Below are 20,225 nucleotides of genomic sequence, written 5' to 3' on the forward strand. Positions count from 1 at the left end.
ATTACTATCATATTCTACACACACATTCTTATTACTTTGCACTTAAACTTGTGTGATAGAATTTATTTATACTTTTTAGACTAGTCTACCTAAAGCAGAACTTTTAATCAGGACACTGCCTAATTCAAGAATATCTTTTCATTGCTCATATGGTCAAACCTTTCTTTTATTTAACTTATTATTACTCACTTAACTTACTCAAAATTTGTAGTAGGTTTTTTTAAATTAAATATTTGTTGAATAAATTTAATCAATGGTTCTATTATAGCATTTATAAGATTAGATTACAGTGAAAATTCAGTATATGAACGGTTGATGATACTGTTCTGTTTTTATTTATGTAAATAATATTTCTTATAAAAGATACTCATTGATTTAAAAAAAAATTAACATTTATTTTTGAGAGAAAGAGAGCATGAGTGGGAGAGGGGCAGAGGGAGAGGGAGACACAGAATGTGAAGCAGGCTCCAGGCTCTGAGCTGTTAGCACAGAGCTCGACATGGGGATCGAACTCAACCAGTTGTAAGATCATGACTTGAGCTGAAGTCAAACGCCCAACTGACTGAGCCACCCAGGCACCCCAGATACTCATTGATTTTTTTTTTTTTTACTTTTTTTTAATGTTTATTTATTTCTGAGACAGAGAGAGACAGAACATGAGCGGGGGAGGGACAGAGAGAGAGGCAGACACAGAATCCCAAGCAGGCTCCAGGCTCTGAGCTGTCAGCACAGAGCCCCACACGGGGCTCGAACTCACAAACCCTGAGATCATGACCTGAGCTGAAGTCGGTCGCTCAACCGACTGAGCCACCCAGGCACTCCTATACTCATTGATTTTTATCAATTGCCTAAAATTTATATCAAAGTATTATATGCTTATAGCTAAAAAAAACCACCAAAGGATACTGAAGGACTTAACAATGAAAACCGTAGTTCCTGCTCCTCTGTCTCTCCCCTTCCCCCATCCTACTTTAATTCTTAAATATTTCTGATGGTTATTTTCCTCCTTGAGAATAATAAGCCTTTATCAAGCTGTTTTGACTTTATAAATTTTAAATTTGTATATATTTTTCTTATATTTATCTGTTGACTCATGGGATAGATGAATATTTAGCCTATGCTACTACTTGTCTACCCTCCCTAATAAATTTAATGTTATTTTTTAGAAGCCTATCGCTTGCCCCACTTCTTATCTGTATTTTTCCAGTGTCAAGATAGATCATATGTACATTTTGTCATGTAACCATAATTAAGTCTTCCATAGCTATTATACTGGCTGACACTGTGGCCACAATTAAATTCATAGTGTTTCTATTATTGTGACTGTAAATTTTCTTTACAGAAAATCATGTAAATAGCTCTGATATTTTCTTTCTTATATAGTTTTTTGTACTTCCTGGAGTTTCTATTTGCCATTATTACTTATTTACTTTTTTTACATTGCTTGCTTTATCTATTTTTCAGTTCTTTTAGATAGTGGTTCTCAATGGCAGTTTTCCCAACACCCCCACCCCCATGACATTTGGTAATGTCTGGAGACATTTTTGGTTGTCACAACTCAAGGAGTGTCACTGGCATCTAGAGCCTAGGAATGCTGTTAAACATCCTACACTGCACAGGACAGCCCTCTACAACAAAGAATTACCCAACCCCAAGTGTTAATATGTAAGGTTGAGAAACAAAAATAATCACATGTGAGGAATGCCTTCTTCTCCTTGTTTTTCCCACCTTGGGCAGCTCCTTCTGAAGTGTTTCCTCCTTTTTCTAGTCTGAAGTGAATTTTTTTTTTTTTTTTTTTTTTTTTAGTTCTGCTGTGCATCTCTCTTTTGAGATTTCAATTTATCATTTTCTTGTATTGGGTTCACTTTCTGGTTCCATTTTCTTTCTTAGTTTTTTTTCCATTTTTTTATTAGGCCATACCCTTATGTAATTTAATTTGCTATGAATGGATGGATAAAAGTAAATTTTCTTAGGCATTCCATGTCTGAAACTATATTTATTTTGCCCTCACACCTGAATGATATTTTGGATAGGTGTAGAATTATAAGTAGAAATCGTTTTCTTGAAGGCATTAATTAGAAAAAGTCTGATGCCAGCCTCATTCATATTTCTTCTTCCTTTTTCCTTCTTCCTTTTTATTTGCTGACTGTAAGTTTGTTAGAATCCTCTTTTTATATCCCTGGTATCTTGAAAATTTACAGTTAAGTATCTGGGTACTTTCCCCCCTCCCCCATTTATTGTATTGGGAACTTTTTTACTAGGTTATTTCATTATTTGTATCTTTAGCTTTGGGAAATTCTCTTATATTTTTTCCTTGCCAGTTTCCTCAATACTCTTCTCTTTCTACAACCTTTATTTAGATATGTGTCTGACCGTCTGGATTTTGTCTTTAAGTTCTCTTCTTTTTGGCAGTAAATAAAGCAATTTAAAAAAATTTAAAAATTTTCCTGATAAAGAAGATGTCTCAGGTAGAAGTTCCCTTTGACTCATATCTTAGTCATATCTCCTTCTTTCCTTTTTCAGAAGCAACCGTACTATGATTTTGGCACATATTCTTTTTTAAAAATTTTTTTTAATGCTTATTATTTATTTTTGAGAAAGAGAGCATGAGTGCGAGTGGGGGGTGAGCAGAGAGAGAGGGAGACACAGAATCCAAAACAGGCTCCAGGCTCTGAGCTGTCAACACACAGCCCAACGCGGGGCTCGGACCCATGAACTGCGAGATCATGACCTGAGCCGAAGTCAGATGCTTAACCGATTGAGCCACCCAGGCATCCCTGCATATATTCTTTAAGGTCATTAAAGAATACATTGACCTTTATGTGTACATAAATAATATGTAGGATTGCTTAGTGAATAATTTAAGAATTTATGTAGTTATTGTTTCACATCTTACTCTTTCTGTCCTCTGTCCATGCTGGTATACAAACATCTATTTGTAAGCTCCCTGAAGGCAAAGACTTTGTCTTGCTCATTGTGGAATCCCCAGCACCTAGAACAGTATCTGGCATATGGCTGGGCCTCAATACACATTTCTTAAGTGAGTCAATATAGTTTGTTTTTAATTGCTATGTAGTAGTAAACTGTGTGAATGTACTGCATATCATGTTTTTTTTATTCCTTCCCACACAGATTGACAATTTAGGTCATTTCTGATTTTCATGCTTCTTCTTATAAAAGTGTTGTGAAGCACCCTTATATGCTGCATCTCTTTGTACTTGTGTTTCAGATTTTTATCAAGATTGCTTACCTAGAGTGGGATGGTTGGGTTGTGGGAAATATGTTTAAAACTTTTAACTTTTAAAATCATGGTTTTGAAACAAGTGCTTGCTATTTTTCCTTTTTTTTTTTGTTGTTTTTTTTTGTGTTTTTTTTGTTTTTCTTTTCTTTGAGTGCTCTGCATCCTGGGGCTTTAGTTTTACATTATTCTTTCTTGGAGACTGTGAGCTTTTCAGAATGGTAATCTACAGCCCAGGATCCAGTCATGCCTGACACTTGAAAGAGTTAACCTTTGATTTTAAGTTATGTTAGCCAATTATTTCTCCTTTTAAAAAAATGATTTTTATCGAGGTACACTTTACAAAGCTTAAAATTAACTATTTGAAAGTGAACAATTCAGTAGTTCTTTTACTTTTTTCTCTTATCTTGTATTTTTTTGTTTTACTTCCTGAGAGACTTCCTAGACATTTTCCAAACTTGCTTTTGGGTTTTTAATTTTGACAAGTATTTTAATTTCTAGGAATTCCCCTTTTTAAAATATTTTTTTTTATAACACTCTGCTCTTTTATGGAGTCTTCTTTTATGGATGCTTTAATATGTTTCATGGTGTTTTGTTTTTCTTTGATCTTTTGACTCTAAGGGAAGTAATCAGAGATCCTTTCCTCTTCTGAATTATTTCTGTTTCCTCTAGTGCCATTTTTTTCTGTTCGTAGTTCTTGGTCTGTGTTTCATGTTATAGACTTTTCCCATTTATCTTTGGTATTTGGTTATTAGTTCTTACTTTAAAATGAGCCAGGAGAAAAACTGTATACCTGGGAGGGACTCTTTCTGAAAGGCTTTGCTCTGGAGTGACAAAATGGATTACTTAATAACTCAGTTTAGGACCTATAAATGCTAGAATGGGATGAACTTGTTTATTCCCTGGTACTCAGTGTCTGTACTTGCTATCTTAGTTCTTCCCAAAGAGACTCTGGCTTCTTTAAAGAAAAACCTTCTATTATATGTTTCTTTTCCTTTCCTTTCCTTTCCTTTCCTTTCCTTTCCTTTCCTTTCCTTTCCTTTCCTTTCCTTTCCTTTCCTTTCCTTTCCTTTCTTTTGTCTTGTCTTGTCTTGTCTTGTCTTGTCTTGTCTTGTCTTTTTACTTGTTTGTTTGTTTGTTTTATATGGCAAACACCTGGCTGCCACAGTTCGAGTGTATGCCATCGAGTACGGACAGAGGAGTAAGAAAATGTCAGCCAGTTTTCTCCTCTACTGTTTCCCCCTCTACTGTTTCCCCCTTCCTCTTATTCCTCTGTTTATCTGCAGCTCAGACAACTCTTTTAACGTCTGCTGCCCACAAGGCATGTCCATTTGGCTGTCTGGCAGACACATCAGAGCCAACCTGCCCCAAACTGAATTCATCATCTTTCCCCCAAAACTGCTTCTCACTCTTAACTCTCACCATCCATCCTCACTTTCCTTATTTCCCCTGACTCACCAGCTACCACTATAGAATTTCATCTCTAAATGCCTCTTGCCTCTTGCTGGTTATCTATACCCTCCTTGTCACTGCCCTGTTCTAGGCTATCTTCATCTCTGATTTGGATTGATGTAGTAGCTTCCTAGTCAGTGTCTCAGACTTTAATATTGTTCCCCCAGTCTGATTTTCTATTGTATGCAGTCAAAAACATTCCTAGCTGATCCACATGAGAGTTAGAAAAAGAAGAGGTCTGAGGAAAGTACCTTTTTTTTTTTTTTTTTCCCCAAAAGCAAGGCTTCTCACAATATTATCCTGAACGTGAAAATTCAAGTTTTGCTGTGGCATGATGAGGTCCTTTCAGAGAGATGGTGGAAGAACCAGAGGGAAAGGAGCAGCAGGCCTGGAAAGGTGGAACTCTAGTTGTTGGAAGCTGAAGAAGGTATATTTTGGCTTTAGAAGTCTTTAATGACTCAGACCTAGATGGGACATTAAAGATGATCTCTTCTAATTCTCTTAGTTTATATGTGATTAACCTGACAGCAATGTGAGTTCCTTATCTCAGGTCACACAGGTTTTGAACTTTGACATTTTTTTACTCTGGGTTTAGTGTAGGTACTCAGAGTATAAACTGGGGCCAGACTCCTGGGATTAGTATGCCAGCTCTATTTGTAAGCTATGTGTCCATGAGCAAGTTTCACCAAGCTCTTTGTATTTGAGGTTCCTTATCTGTAAGATGAATAATGCTAGTATATACCTCATAGAATTGTTGTGAGGACTCAATAAGTTCATATGCACAAAGCACTTAGAACGGTGTAAGCACATAACACATACTAAATAGTGTTAGCTGCTGTTATATATTAATGTAAAGCATCCCGAGTTTCATTGGCCTAACTTATATAACTGTGTCACTTAATATTTTCATTTTATAATACAAGAAAATAGCTATGGTGCTATAATATGTTCTCCATGTGTTACAAGGATTACAGTGTACCCCTGGTATCGGTGAAGGATATGGCCTGATTCCTTGTGAATACCACTGTAGAGTATTGAAAAGTTGCCCTGAGACGTGGATATGTGGTGGTTGGCAGAATTCTTCTGTGACTCATTCCTGTAAAGCAGCCATTCAGCAGATGTGCTTCAAATTTGTGACTGAGCAGAACTACACGTTACTATGTTGAGACTTTTAGGGGTACTTACAAATAGTGTTAAATCCTCATACTAATATGTTAATATAAAGTATGTTCTGGGGCACCTTGGTGGCTCAGTTGGTTAAGCGTCTGACTCTTGATCTCAGCTTAGGTCTTGGTTTCAGGGTCGTGAATTCATTGGGCTCTGCACTGGGCATGAAGTCTACTCAAAAAAAAAAAACCATTCATGTATATATGTGTGTGTGTATGTGTGTGTGTGTGTGTGTGTATGGATGTTCTGAGGAATTAAATGGCAAAGTTAGGTTCCCTCATCTAATTAACTCTGTATTTAAAAAAAATAGAAAAGCAAACAGGTTGTTGATTGTAGGACTTTTCAAATCATTTACTATTTTAGGTTAGCTTCTCTTATGACTTTCTTAAAAGGCAATATGGTAAATAGCCAGACTTATTTGGTCTTGAGATTGGTTGTTTTGGCAAATGGTGATCTACTGGATTTTGTAGAACAATAATCAATTGCGTTAGAATTGTATTAACATGGCTCAATTATAAGTGAGATTTTTTTTTTAATTTTTTTTTTTACATTTATTTATTTTTGAGAGGCAGAGAGAGATAGACTGTGAGTGGGGAGGGACAGAGAAAGAAGGAGACACAGAATCCAAAGTAGGCTCCAGGCTCTGAGCAAGCTGTGAGCCCAGAGCCCGATGCAGGGCTTGAACCCATGAACCATGAGATCATGCCCTGAGCTGAAGTCAGATGCCTAACCGACTGAGCCACCCAGGTGCCCTGAGATCTTCTTTTATTAAGGTAGATGATGTAAGAAATTTCATCTTTGTCAAATAAGAAAACTGCGAGTTGAGAAAGGTATAAAATTAACAAATAATACCTTATTTACTTATCACAGACTTTATGATGCTGTATGCCAGTTTAACCTCACAATTGTGGAATGTATTACTGATGCTACAGTTTGCATATAGAACATACTTTTGACTACTATAATTTGCCTATCTTACAACTCTGATCTTTTTTGCACTCATGCAAGGTTTACCATTCACAGAAATGACTGATAATTAGTTGTGTTCTTTCTAATCTCAGTTGATGATACCACTTTCTCCTAAGAGCCTACGCTGATCTTTCCATGCAAACTTAACTGCCTCATTCATCTTACTCATACCAGGTACATTGGAACAGTTTTGTTTCTTTTTATTATAGCTTTTTGTTTTCATGTCTACCAGTTCACTGGACCATGGACTGTTCTTTTTTTTTTTTTTTTTTTTTTTGAGAGAGCGAGAGAGAGAAGGAGAAAATGGGGGAGAGGCAGAGAGAGAGAGAGAGAGAGAGAGAGAGAGAGAGAGAGAGAATCTCAAGCAGGCTCTGCGCTGTCAGTGCAGAGCCCAATGTGGGGCTGGAACTCACAAACTGTGAGATCATGACCTAAGCCGAAATCAAGAATCAGATGCTTAACTGACTAAGCCACCCACGCTTCCCTGGACCATAGACTTATTCAAGATGGGTCTGAGCTTTTACCTTTGTATTATTTGTAGTGCCAAATAAGTCCCAAATAAAAATTTTGCTGAGGGAAGGAAAAAAATAATTCAGGAGACTGAATTAGCTCTAAAGAAACTTTAAAAAAGTTTTGTTAGTGTTTTTGGTCCTGTAAAAGTCCAAATTCTTGTAACCTAATTTCTGCAACCTGATTTACATGAGTGCTGTTACACACACTAGAAACTATATTTGTGTCTATATTCATTGGCAATGAAGTTTCAGGTTTTTTGACAGATAAAATAACAAGGTTTGAGTCTTTATTTAACATTACCTGCAGGATGAATGTACTGCCAAAATATGGGTTTCATATTTTCTAAATTATGGAAGTTAAAAAAATAGATTCACAAAATACAATTTTGTCCATGTACAGTTTTTTGTATAGACATGTTTTTAAAATAATACTTCCCCAAATACCCTTACCTGTTGCCAGTTTGACTTTTATTCATTTTAGGATTATTATTAACATGTGTTTAATAGAAATGTACATATTTAGTTATTTGTTACTATTATATGATTAAATATCATCTTTTTCATGTGTACATCTTGTGTGGGAAGCATGTTTTTACTGGAAAAGATGATGGCCTTGTCTTATAAATGTTCAGATTTTATAATCTGTAGTAGTTCCTGATTTTTATATGTCAGATATTATAAAAAATGCTTTTACTGCCCTTTTAAAATTAAGAGTCATATCAAGGCTTTTCTCGTGATGAAATTAATGAAGATGTAACTATTACATGACACGTGCTGTTTCTGGACAATCCACACACATGAGAATGAATACATTGATATATAAATATAAAATCATGAGTTTATCCTGAAACTTCTATTTCTAGTACAACACCAGAGGTTTATTTCTAGCCGTCTACCATCTATATTTGTATCTCCCTTCTCCAACAGTGAGAACCCTGACTTCCTAACATCATCAGTATATTTCCTCATTTGTTCAGAGTAGTTTTAGAGTTGCTACATCACTGTGGAAAAAGAAACCTACTAGAATTCAAGATTTGTTTAGAGTTTCTAATGTTTAATTTAAATGTTTAATTTCTTGTTTACTTGGTTAGTTTATTTTGGTGTGGTTACAGTATTAATTAACATATAGATCATTTATTTCTGTTTGTATTTAATTTTAGGCTCATATCTTGCTAAGTTTTATATTTTGAATGTATTATTATTTCCAATAACAAAAAAGCTGTGAGGCAGCTCTGGTTATTGTAAAGACTGGACTAAGGATTCAAAGGCTTTTGTTTTGTCTAGTGTTGCTACTTTCTGTGTATCATTAATAAATTAGCAAACTTATCTGAAATTCTGGTTCCTCTCTTCTATGTCTCTCCCTTTTTATGTTTACTAAGGTATTGTTTACATACAATTAAACTTGCCAATTTTAAGAGTGCAGTTTGATGGAATTTTAATATATGCAGTTGTGTAAATGGATTTTTCACCTTTCAGCTCCTTTGTATTTGATACCCTTCCTCACCCCAACTCTGAGCACACTCTGATCTGCTTTCTGTCAATAATTTTGCTTTTTCTAAAATTTCATCTAAATGGAATCACACCGTGTAGTCTTTTGTATGTTGCCTTCTTTCACTTGAGATCATGTTTTTGAGATTCAGTCATGCCATTATGTGTGTTTTTATTTTGTTTGTTTTCATAGTGGTATAAGTATGTTACAATTTTAATAAAGTCCATTTATCAGTTGATGGACTTTTGGGATCCTACAGTTTTTGCTGTTATAAATAATGATGCTTTAAACAGTCATGTACACACTTTTGTGTACTATCATTTCTCTTTTGCATTATTTTTATAGTGGTTTTCCTAAGGAGTATAGTATATGATATCCTTAACTTTTCATACTGCATTTATTGTTAATAATGTACTACTTTATGTAAAATATAGACATGTTGCAGCATCTGTCTTATAATTCACTTAACTTTTTCCACTGTGCTTATCGTGCTGTTAATTCCATTTTATTTCACAAATAGTTTTCCATTCTAGAACTTTAACTTGATTCTTTAATTGTTTCTGTCTCTGCTGAAACATCATCTCTCTGCATTGAAAGCATTTTTTCTTAATTGAGAATAGTTATAACATTTATTTTAATGTTCTTATATTTTAGTTCCAACATTTGGTTCATCTTGGGATCAAATTTGATAAATTTTATTTTTTTCTAGAGAATGTGTTTTATTTTTTGGTTCCTTGGTTCTTTGTATGTTTGGTCATTTTGGATTGTTTTCTGGGTATTATGGGTTGTTAAGTGGTGGAGATTTTGGTTCCGTTGCTTTTTACTGATGATATTGTTTCCTAAGTTGTAGATGGCATTTTTTTTTTTTTTTTTTTTTTTTGGCTGGGCATGAACTGAAGACTCTTCATTTGTGCAGCAATTCCATTCGTCGTTCAAATCTTTTGTCTTGAGCTGGTTTGCCATGAGTCTTTTCTGCACATGGGTTGTTCAGAGGTTGTCAGAGAGGTGGGTAGACAGAGCCTATAGATCCCCTTTCTGGGTTTGTCTCTTGCCTGGTTCTCCCACACCCTTCAGTGCTCCTGGTTTCCTTACTTCCTTTTTCTGTTCCCCAGAGCAGAAAGATTGTTGATATGTCCTTGTGCACACTTGCTTCTGGACTGCCAATGAACTGCACTCTGACCTGGGCTTAAAGCACCAAAGACCATAAGGTGCTTGTAGCTCCCTGTCTTCCACATCCAAGTGAGCATGCATTTCCCAGTATTTTCTGCTCACTTTGTAGTAGCTTTAGTTGATTTTTGTTTGTTTGTTTGTTTGTTTGTTTTCAGCTTTTTCTTGCAGGGGACTGAGGGTGTCATACTGCCAATAGGTTCTTACTCCATCATACCTAGAACTGGTACTTTAGACATCATATATTGATCCCTCTCTTTTTTTTTCTTTTTAGGTTCATTTTGTGAGATAGCGCATGAGCAGGGGAGGGGCAGAGAGAGATGAGAGAGAAGAGAGAGAGAGAGAGAGAGAGAGAGAGAGAGAGAGAGAGAGAGACCTAAGTAGGCTCCACACTGTCAGCGCAGAGCCCGATGCATGACCTGGGCCAAAATCAAGAGTTGGACGCTTAACCAAGTGAGCCACAGATGCCCCTGATTCCTGTCTTTTTAAATGGCACTAACAGCACACGCAAGCGTGCACGCGCACGTGCGCGCGCGCGCACACACACACACACACACACACACACACACACACACACACACTCCCCTAATAGGTATGGAAATCCCAGGAGTCAAATATGTCAACTTGAACTCAAGAGTCTGAGAGAGCATAGGGAGGGATCATGTCATTTATCTAAATTCTTATTCAGTCATTGAAAGTGCCTTGTTAATTGTAAAGCTCTCTGGGGATATTTGTTCATCAAGTAAGATTTCTTAAAATTAGAAATTATTTATAAATAATCATTTTTATTAAAACATTTAAGTATTTCCAAAAGCACAATCATAATTTTAGAGCTTAAAGTTCTTTTCTTCTGTTCTAATACATATGACACAGCAGCACCACTTTTAGAAATATCTTGAATAAAATATTAATATTTGTCCTCTGTTGCATGTCTACAAAGATACTCAAGGAAGTGTTGTGTTTTTTTTTTTAATTTTTTTTTTAATGTTTACTTATATTTGAGAGTGACAGAGCATGAGAGGGGGAGGGGCAGAGAGAGAGGGAGACAGAGAATCCAAAACAGGTTCCAGGCTCTGAGCTATCAGCACAGAGCCTGATGTGGGGCTTGAACTCATCATGACCTGAGCTGAAGTCGGACACTTAACCGACTGAGCCACCCAGGAGCCCCAAGGAAGTATTGTTAATATAAAGTTCGTAACAGCCTGAATAGTTAAAGTATGGTATAGCTCCTATGTGGAAGGGACTAGTTTGGTCTATTGAAAAAGATGAAATGGGGAAATCCATATGCTTAAAATGGAAGTTGGCCATGATATATTCTTAAATACAAAGATTTACTGCCAAAACTTTTGTATAAAATGATTCTGTTTTTATAAGCAAACAAATATTTTCTTCTAAATTCCACTCTTATTTATGTGTATGTATATTACAGGGATTATATATACCTAAGATTGTTAATAGTGTTTATTTTTTAGAAGAATTAGGGGAGGACCACTTTTAACTTTTTATTATACCTCTCTACAGTTTGTATTTTATTATTTTTATAGACTTAAAAAGTCAATCAAGTTCACACAAGGAATTAATCAGGAATAGCTAATGAAGGCATTTAATTTGAATAGAAAACGTGCTTCTTTGTAGATTTTAATCTAAAGGATTATTTTTCAAAAATGTATTCTTACTGAATTTAACTAGTACTTCCCACATAATTACTTAAATTTATAATAAGTGTATTAGTTTGCTGTGGCTGCTGTAACAAATTGCCACAAACTGTGTGGCTTAGAACAGCAGAATTATGCTCTCAAGCAGTTCTGGAGGCCGAATCAGTTCTTTGACTCTCCTTGCTTATGGGGGTTATTGGCAATCCTTGGTTTAAGACCTCCTCACTCCAGTGTCTGCCTCCATTGTCTCACGGCCTTCTCCTCCTCTTTGTGTCTCTTCCCTCTGTGTATCTGCTTCTGAACTCCCTCTGCCTTTCTCCTCTAAGTTTTCTTGTCATTGGATTTAGGGCCCTCATAGATAATCATCTCAAGATCCTTCACTTATCCGTTAAGACCATTTTTCCAATAAAGGCACATATTTACAGGTCCGAGAGATTAGGACATTTGGGCATCACCATTTAGCCCACTACAAAGAGATATGAGGATATATTTAAATGATGTCTTCCAAGCTAAAAATTAACACTTTGTATTACAGCTTTTCAGTTTCAAAAATTTGATCAACACAAGGCATTTTGTGTGTAAGATACATTAAAAAAATGAAAATTAGAATGCATATTTATTGACTAAGATACACACACACACACACACACACACACACACACATACATATGTGTGTGTGTGTGTGTGTGTGTGTGTGTATGGGGGCTGTTTCACTGTTTGGTCAAATAAGTCACTTGTTTAATATTTAATTAAGTTGGTTGCATATTTAAGTGAACACTCTTTTATTTTAGACCTCTTTCATTGTCATTTCACTTTAATTTATGGAGAAATGTTATACTAAAAGATGATAAAAATATGATTACATATATTACAAATAGGTATTTGCCATAATTGCCTATGACAATTGAAGTAGATTTTTGTTTAAAGTTTTAAGTAAATGGTATTAGTTTAAATAAATTATAAGTAAATGATAAAGTGTCTAATTTTAAGATTAGTTATTATAATTATAACTCTCTGTACAATATAATTTTAAGTTTATTACTCACCAGATATTTCTTGACATCATTGTTTTATATTTTGACGTAAATGGCAGATTGGGCAAAAATGATGGCAATGTATTTATTTTGCATTGGAAATTCTGTTTGGGGCAGAAATAAGTTGCACAGTCTCATGGAGTGAGTTATTTTTTTGTTACAAACTATATATATTTATTCATATATGCAAAATTGGAAGATATCAAAAAATTAAATAATAAAATTTTTCCATCTTCCTAACAGTTTCCTTCTATTCTCAATGAACTCTTTGTCAGTAATATGTTAGAAATATGGAGTTGAGTCTTCCTATAAAGAAACATACACACCTTGACTATTAGTTGTAGTTTTTGAGGAAATTCCCTTTATTGTTTAACAATTCTCATTCTTTTTCTTCTAAGAACCCAGAGGGCATCTTTGAATATCATGTTTCGAAAATATTTTCCAGAACAAACACCAAGAGTATAGTGTTTAAGAAGGAAAAAGAAATATTATTTACTTAGCATCTACTTTATACCAAGCATTTGCTAGTTCTTTCTCTTTTTATTCTTGAAAACAACTCTGTGAATGAACATTTTCAGCATTATCTCCATTTTCTTTTATTCCTTGGGGGTAGAAACTGAGGTGCAGAAAGATTCAATTGGCCGGGATTCCACATGTATTACAGGGTGAGGCTGAGATGTACGTGTAGTTCTGCCTTACTAAACAGCACAGATCGGATGGCAGTCTCTCCAAGCTTTTCATAAAAATGCCTGCTAGTTTTTGCTGTGGTATCTTACATTTTTAAACAACCTTTCTTATACAGACTTAACTGAGTGTGCAGTCTCCCGGAGTTAATCCTGGGAGGTCCTCAGCATGAACTCCGCAGATACTGATGCTCTATTGTAGCAGTCCACGCACAGGGCATCGGGCCTAAAGCGAGGCTTTCCACTAATACGTAGTTTTATAGCTGTCACCTTTGGGCTGAGGAAAAGATGACAGCAATATCAAATGCTCTTACATTTTAAAATATGAGTTACTAAAACATAACCTCAGCTCTGCTTCTGAATTAAAATATGAAAATGTTGAATTAGATGAAGGATATAAATTATAACCTCCGATGAAAGTAAAAATATCCAGGGTTCATTTTATACTTTTAAATTTATGTGAAGGTCTGGTTAGCAAAAACGAATAATAACATGGTGAGGTTCCCATTGCCACTATTCTTTGTAATATATCGATTATGGGATTTCACAAGAATTACTTATAAAATTTTACTTGCTCAGCTGTTATAACTTTTTTATACCAAATAAGCATTCCAGGGTTAGTCATCATCATAGGTTGGTTTATGTATGGGGAAAATATTTTAATATCTAAAAATGGGTTTTAAAAAATAGAAGTTTATAATTTATTGTCAACTATCTTCTTACGGTTATTATCTTAAAATTGCTGTGCTTATTTATTTTAATGTCGGAGAAAAGCAACTATTGAAATAACATAGTTATTCTTTGTAACTACTCCACAACAAAAAAGCATTATTCTCTAATAATTTATGTATATTTTTCATAAGTATTTCCAAAGAATGAACATAGGATAAATTATCTTTTGATACTCTTTAATTTTTTTTCTTATGAGATCTCTCTCCAATACTAATAAATAAGTTTGTTTTTAAATCCTGAGTGATCTTTATAGCAAACACAAATTCTAAAATTGTAATAGTCTATTTTATTTTCTTTGATATCTCTCCTACCCCTTAAAAGCCAGCAAATGCCAGGGTGCCCAGGTAGGCTTAGTCAGTTAAGTGTCCGACTTTGACTCAGGTCATGATCTCATGGATCATGAGTTCAAGCCCTGCATCATGCTCTGTGCTGGCAGCTCAGAGCCTGGAGCCTGCTTCGGATTCTGTGTCTCCCTCTCTTTCTGCCCCTCCCCTACTCTGTCTCTCTCTGTCTCTCAAAAATGAATAAACATTAAAAAAAGAAAAAACCTGCAAATGCCAAAACTTTTATTTTAAAGGGAGTACATCTTTGGAGTCATACCTTTCAGCAATAGGATGATATTTTCCTTTGTGAAGCAAGGTTGTCATCTAGTGGTGTTTTCAAGTAGTACATCTTCAGAATTCACTAATAAATCTTCAGTATTTTAAAGGGAGTGCTTCGCAAAAACAAATGTAGGTTTCAGAATTTAAACACTTTCAAATCTTTTAAATTAGGTATAATAACTTTACAAAAGATTTTCCTTTATAACTTTTTCTAATTTCTATCGTCCAATGTTTAATGTTGGGTCAAAAAATTTTTGTCTGGCCACTGAAATGCTTGAGTAGTATGGGTATTAATCATGATGTATATCAAGGCTTTTGTAATGCTTCACGTATCTATTTTTTTCTTAGTTTTTGCATATTCATCCTGTTTATGCAGGTTAATTTTCTGAAATGGTTACATTTAAAATGGTAAGGTTTTTATGATGATCTCTGCTTTGGTGTTTCTATTTGAATAATATAAAAATGAAAAGTTAGTGTGGAAGAAATTAAATAGATTTTCTGAGGTGTAGTGAGTGTGTGTAAGCATGTACTTGTGGAAAAAATTTAATGTCATAGGTTAGCTTAATGGAAATGGTGTACATTTGTGTATGTAAAGAAATCATAAAACTAAACACTTTTTAAAAAATAGTTTACTTCTGAATAAAATAAGTTTTATATTAAAAATAGTTCACTATATTTTTTTTTTTTTAATTTTTTTCAATGTTTTTATTTTATTTATTTTTGGGACAGAGAGAGACAGAGCATGAATGGGGGAGGGGCAGAGAGAGAAGGAGACACAGAATTGGAAACAGGCTCCAGGCTCCGAGCCATCAGCCCAGAGCCTGACGCGGGGCTCGAACTCATGGACTGCGAGATCGTGACCTGGCTGAAGTCGGACGCCTAACCGACTGCGCCACCCAGGCGCCCCAATAGTTCACTATATTAAGATCAACAGTAGGTGATTGTACTTTAGTGGTACTTTAAGTAATACATAACTTTTTTCATCTGATCCATTCATACATAAACCATAGAGAAAATTAAATTTCTAGCTAGTGTTGATTCAGGTCCTTATTTTAATTGTTGGAATAAAGATTCTAAGAATTCGCTGGTATTTATTTTGACATAGTAGGTGTCCATGTTACCTAAAGAAGGAAAGAAAATTATAGTGATAGAAGAGATACTTGGTTGTTAATGGAAATGAAATAGAAGACCTCTTTTTTTCATTTTTATCTTTTGTGTGTCATAGTACGTTCTCTTCTGAATTATCTTTAGTAGTGTTTTGCTCCTCCTATTCTCTGTGCTTAATAGCGATTTGGGCATAGAATCCCATGGGTTCATTCAGCTTAACTGCTGGCATATCAATTTGTATTGTTTTCAGTGATTTTTTTACCCATAATGTATCTATAAACTGTAATGGATATATTGATTCCATCTGTACCAAGGGATCTGAAGCAAATTTTGTACCAATTTTTGTTAGCCCTTGGTATTGTACTAATCTTGCTACTCAGTGTGGTTAAACACAGGCATACCTCAGAGATATTGTGTATTTGGTTTCATATCACTGCAGGAAGAGGAATACCGCCACAAAGCTAGTCAAACTAATGTTTTGGTTTCCCAGTGCATATAGAAGTTATGTCTTCCCTGTAGTCTATTAAATGTACAGTAACATTGTGTCCAAAACAATGTGCATAATTTAAAAATACTTCATTGCTAACAAATGCTGTCACCTGACCTTCAGCAAGTTGTGATCTTTTTGCTGGTGGAGGGTCTTGCCTAGATGTTGATGGCTGCTGACTGATCAAGCTGTGGTTGCTGAAGATTGGGGTGGCTATGGCAATTTTTAAAAATGAGACATCAATGAAATTTTCCTCATCACTTGACTTCCTATCATGAACAATTTCTCTGTAGCATGTGATGCTGTTTGATAGCATTTCACCCACAGCAGAACTCCCTTCAAAATTGGAGTCAGTACTCTTAAGCCTGCGGCTGCTTTATCAACTAAGTTTATGTAATATTCTAAGTCCTTTATTTTAATAATCTTCAGGGGCGCCTGGGTGGCTCCGTCGGTTAAGCGGCCAACTTTGGCTCAGGTCATGATCTCGCAGTCCGTGAGTTCGAGCCCCGCATCGGGCTCTGTGCTGATAGCTCAGAGCCTGGAGCCTGTTTCAGATTCTGTGTCTCCCTCTCTCTGACCCTCCCCCGTTCATGTTCTGTCTCTCTCTGTCTCAAAAATAAATAAACGTTAAAAAGATTTAAAAAAAAAATCTTCACAGTATCTTCACCAGGAACAAATTCCATCTCAAGAAACCACTTGTTTGCTCATCCATAAGAACCAACTCCTGATCTGTTTAAGTTTTTATCATGAGATTGCAGCAGTTCAGTCCCATCTTCAGGCTCCACTTCTAATTGTAGCTCTCTTGTTATTTCCACCACATGTACAGTTACTTGTTCCACTGAAACCTTGAACCCCTCAAAGTCACTGATGAGGGTTGGAATCAACCTCTTCCAAATGCTTGTGAATGTTGCTCTTGTGACTTGTCCTATGAATCAGGAATATTCTTGGGGCACCTGGGTAGCTCAGTCAGTTAAGCGTCTGACTTCAGCTCAGGTCATGATCTCACAGTCCGTGAGCTTGAGCCCCGCGTCGGGCTCTGTGCTGACAGCTCAGAGCCTGGAGCCTGCTTCGGATTATGTGTCTCCCTCTCTCTCTGCCCCTCCCCTGCTCATGCTCTGTCTCTCTCTGTCTCAAAAATAAACAAAAACAATTAAAAAATTAAAAAAAAAAGAATATTCTTTTTTTTTTTTTAATTTTTTTTTCAACGTTTTTTATTTATTTTTGGGACAGAGAGAGACAGAGCATGAACGGGGGAGGGGCAGAGAGAGAGGGAGATACAGAATCGGAAACAGGCTCCAGGCTCCGAGCCATCAGCCCAGAGCCCGACGCGGGGCTCGAACTCACGGACCGCGAGATCGTGACCTGGCTGAAGTCGGACGCTTAACCGACTGCGCCACCCAGGCGCCCCAAAAAAAAGAATATTCTTAACGGCATCTGGAATGGTGAATTCTTTCCAGAAGGTCTTTAGTTTAGTTTGCCCAGATCCATCAGAGGAATCACTATCTATGGCAGCTATAGCTTTTCAAAATGTATTTCTTTTCCTTTTTTAAAAAATGTATTTCTTAAATAACAAACTTCAAAATCTAAATTACTCCTTGACTGCAGAATGGACACAGAATGGATGTTGTGTTAGCAGGCATGAAAACAACATTAATCTTGTACATCTCCATCAGAGATCTTGGGTGACCTGGTGCATTGTCAATGAGCAATAATTAATTTGAAAGGAAGCTTTGTAACTGAGCAGTAAGTTTCAACGTTGGGCTTAAAATATTCAGTAAACCATGTTGTAAAGAGATGTGCTGTAGTCCAGGCTTTGTTGTTTTATTTATAGAGCACAGGTAGAATAGATTTAATGTAATTCTTTTTTTCTTAATTTTTAATATTTATTTATTTTTGAGAGAGACAGACAGAGAACAAGCAGGGAAGGGGCAGAGAGAGAGACACAATCTGAAGCGGGCTTCAGGCTCACTGTCCAAGCTGACAGCACAGAGCCCGACGCAGGGCTCGAACTCACAAACTGCAATATCATGACCTGAGCTGAAGTCGATGCTTAACCGACTGAGCCACCCAGGTGCCCCGATTTAATGTAATTCTTAAGGGTGCCTAGGTTTTTCAAAATGGTAAATGATTGTTGGCTTCAACTTAAAATCACCAGCTACATTAGGCAGTAAAAAAAGGGCCAACCTGTCCTTTCAACCTTTGAAGCTAGGCATTGACTTCTCCTCTCTAGCTATGAAAGTCCTAGATGGCATCTTCTTCTAATAGAAAGGTGTTTCATCTGCATTGAAAATCTGTTGTTTAGTGTAGCCACTGGCATTAATGATCTCAGCTAGGTCTTCTGGAGAACTTGTTGCATCTTCTACTTGCCCACTCGCTGCTTCATCTTGCACTTTTATGTTACAGAGGTGGCTTCTTCCCTTAAACCTCATGAACCAATCCCTGCCAGCTTCAAACTAACTCTGTGACTTCCTTACTTCTCTCAGCTTTCATAGGACTGAAGAGAGTTGGGGCCTTGTTTTGGACTGGCTTAGGGTTTGGCTTAAGGGAATGTCGTGACTGGTTTGGTCTTCTATCAAAACCATTAAAACTTTCTCCGTGTTGGCAATAAGGCTGTGTCACTTTCTTATCATTTGTGTGTTGCCCGGAATAGCCCATTTAATTTCCTTTAAGAACTGTTTCTTTGCATTTACAACTTGGCAACTGGTGCAGTGGCCCAGCTTTCAGCCTGTCTCTGCTTTTTTTTTTTTTTTTTAACTTTTTATTTTTTTTAACGTTGACTTATTTTTGAGACAGAGAGAGACAGAGCATGAACGGGGGAGGGGCAGAGAGAGAGGGAGACACAGAATCGGAAGTAGGCTCCAGGCTCTGAGCCATCAGCCCTGGGCCGGACGCGGGGCTCGAACTCACGGACCGCGAGATCGTGACCTGGCTGAAGTCGGCCGCTTAACCGACTGAGCCACCCAGGCGCCCCCAGCCTGTCTCTGCTTTTGACATGCTTTCCTCACTAAGCTTAATCATTTTAGCTTTTGATTTAAAGTGAGAGATGTGTGACTCTTCCTTTCACTTAATACTTAGAGGTCAACGTGGGGTTATCAATTGGCTTGATTTCAAGGGAATAGGAAGGCCTGAGAAGGGAGAGATGAGAGAGCAGTGGTTGGTGGAACAGTCAGAACACACACAGTTATCGATTAAGCTTACTGTCTTACATGGATGTGGTTCATGGCACCCCAAAACAATTACAATAGCAACATTAGAGATCACTGGTCACAGATCACCATAACAAATATGATAATAGTGAAAAAGTTGAAATATTGCGAGAATTCCCAAAGTGTGACACACAGGTAGGAAGTGCACAAATGCTGTTGGAAAAACGACACCGATAGACTTGCTTGACACAGGGTGGCCACAGACCTTCCATTTGTAAAAAATACAATATCTGCAAAGCACAGTACAGCAAAGTACAATAAAACAAGGTATGCCCACATTATATTTTCCCAAATTGTATTCATAAATAGGAACTTGTAAGCCATTTTCTCCTCCCTAGAGGAGGGAATTAGCAAGTTATTTCAGTGTCTCTGGGATATAATAGCAAAAACTGAATTTTTTGGCAAGCATGTTACAATCCACTTACACTATGGGGATGGAAACAGGATAGGCAGAGGATAGAGAGACATTTATTTGGACAGTTTTTAAAAGTATTTTTAAATGTTTTGACAGAGTGCCTGGCTGGCTCAGTTGGTAGAACGTGTGATTCTTGATCTTAGGGTCATGATTTCAAGCCCCATCCATGTTGGGTGAAGAGCTTACAAATGTGTGTGTGTGTGTGTGTACACATATATATATTAAATGTGTTTTGAAGGTTTACAGTAGGTTATTAACTTCCATATTTGATAGGACCGAAGATACCTTTTAATATAAGTGATTTTTAAAA

General features: G+C 36.3%; 1 protein-coding gene across 9 annotated transcripts in view; it reads left to right on the plus strand.

The window, feature by feature from the left end:
* The window catches only part of TDRD3 (tudor domain containing 3), a 162,697-nt gene that overhangs the window by 33,917 nt on the left and 108,555 nt on the right, over nt 1-20,225 (plus strand). The gene's annotated exons all lie outside the window — the stretch shown is intronic.

The sequence above is a fragment of the Felis catus genome, chromosome A1 (assembly GCF_018350175.1).
Source record: "Felis catus isolate Fca126 chromosome A1, F.catus_Fca126_mat1.0, whole genome shotgun sequence".
NCBI lineage: Eukaryota > Metazoa > Chordata > Mammalia > Carnivora > Felidae > Felis > Felis catus.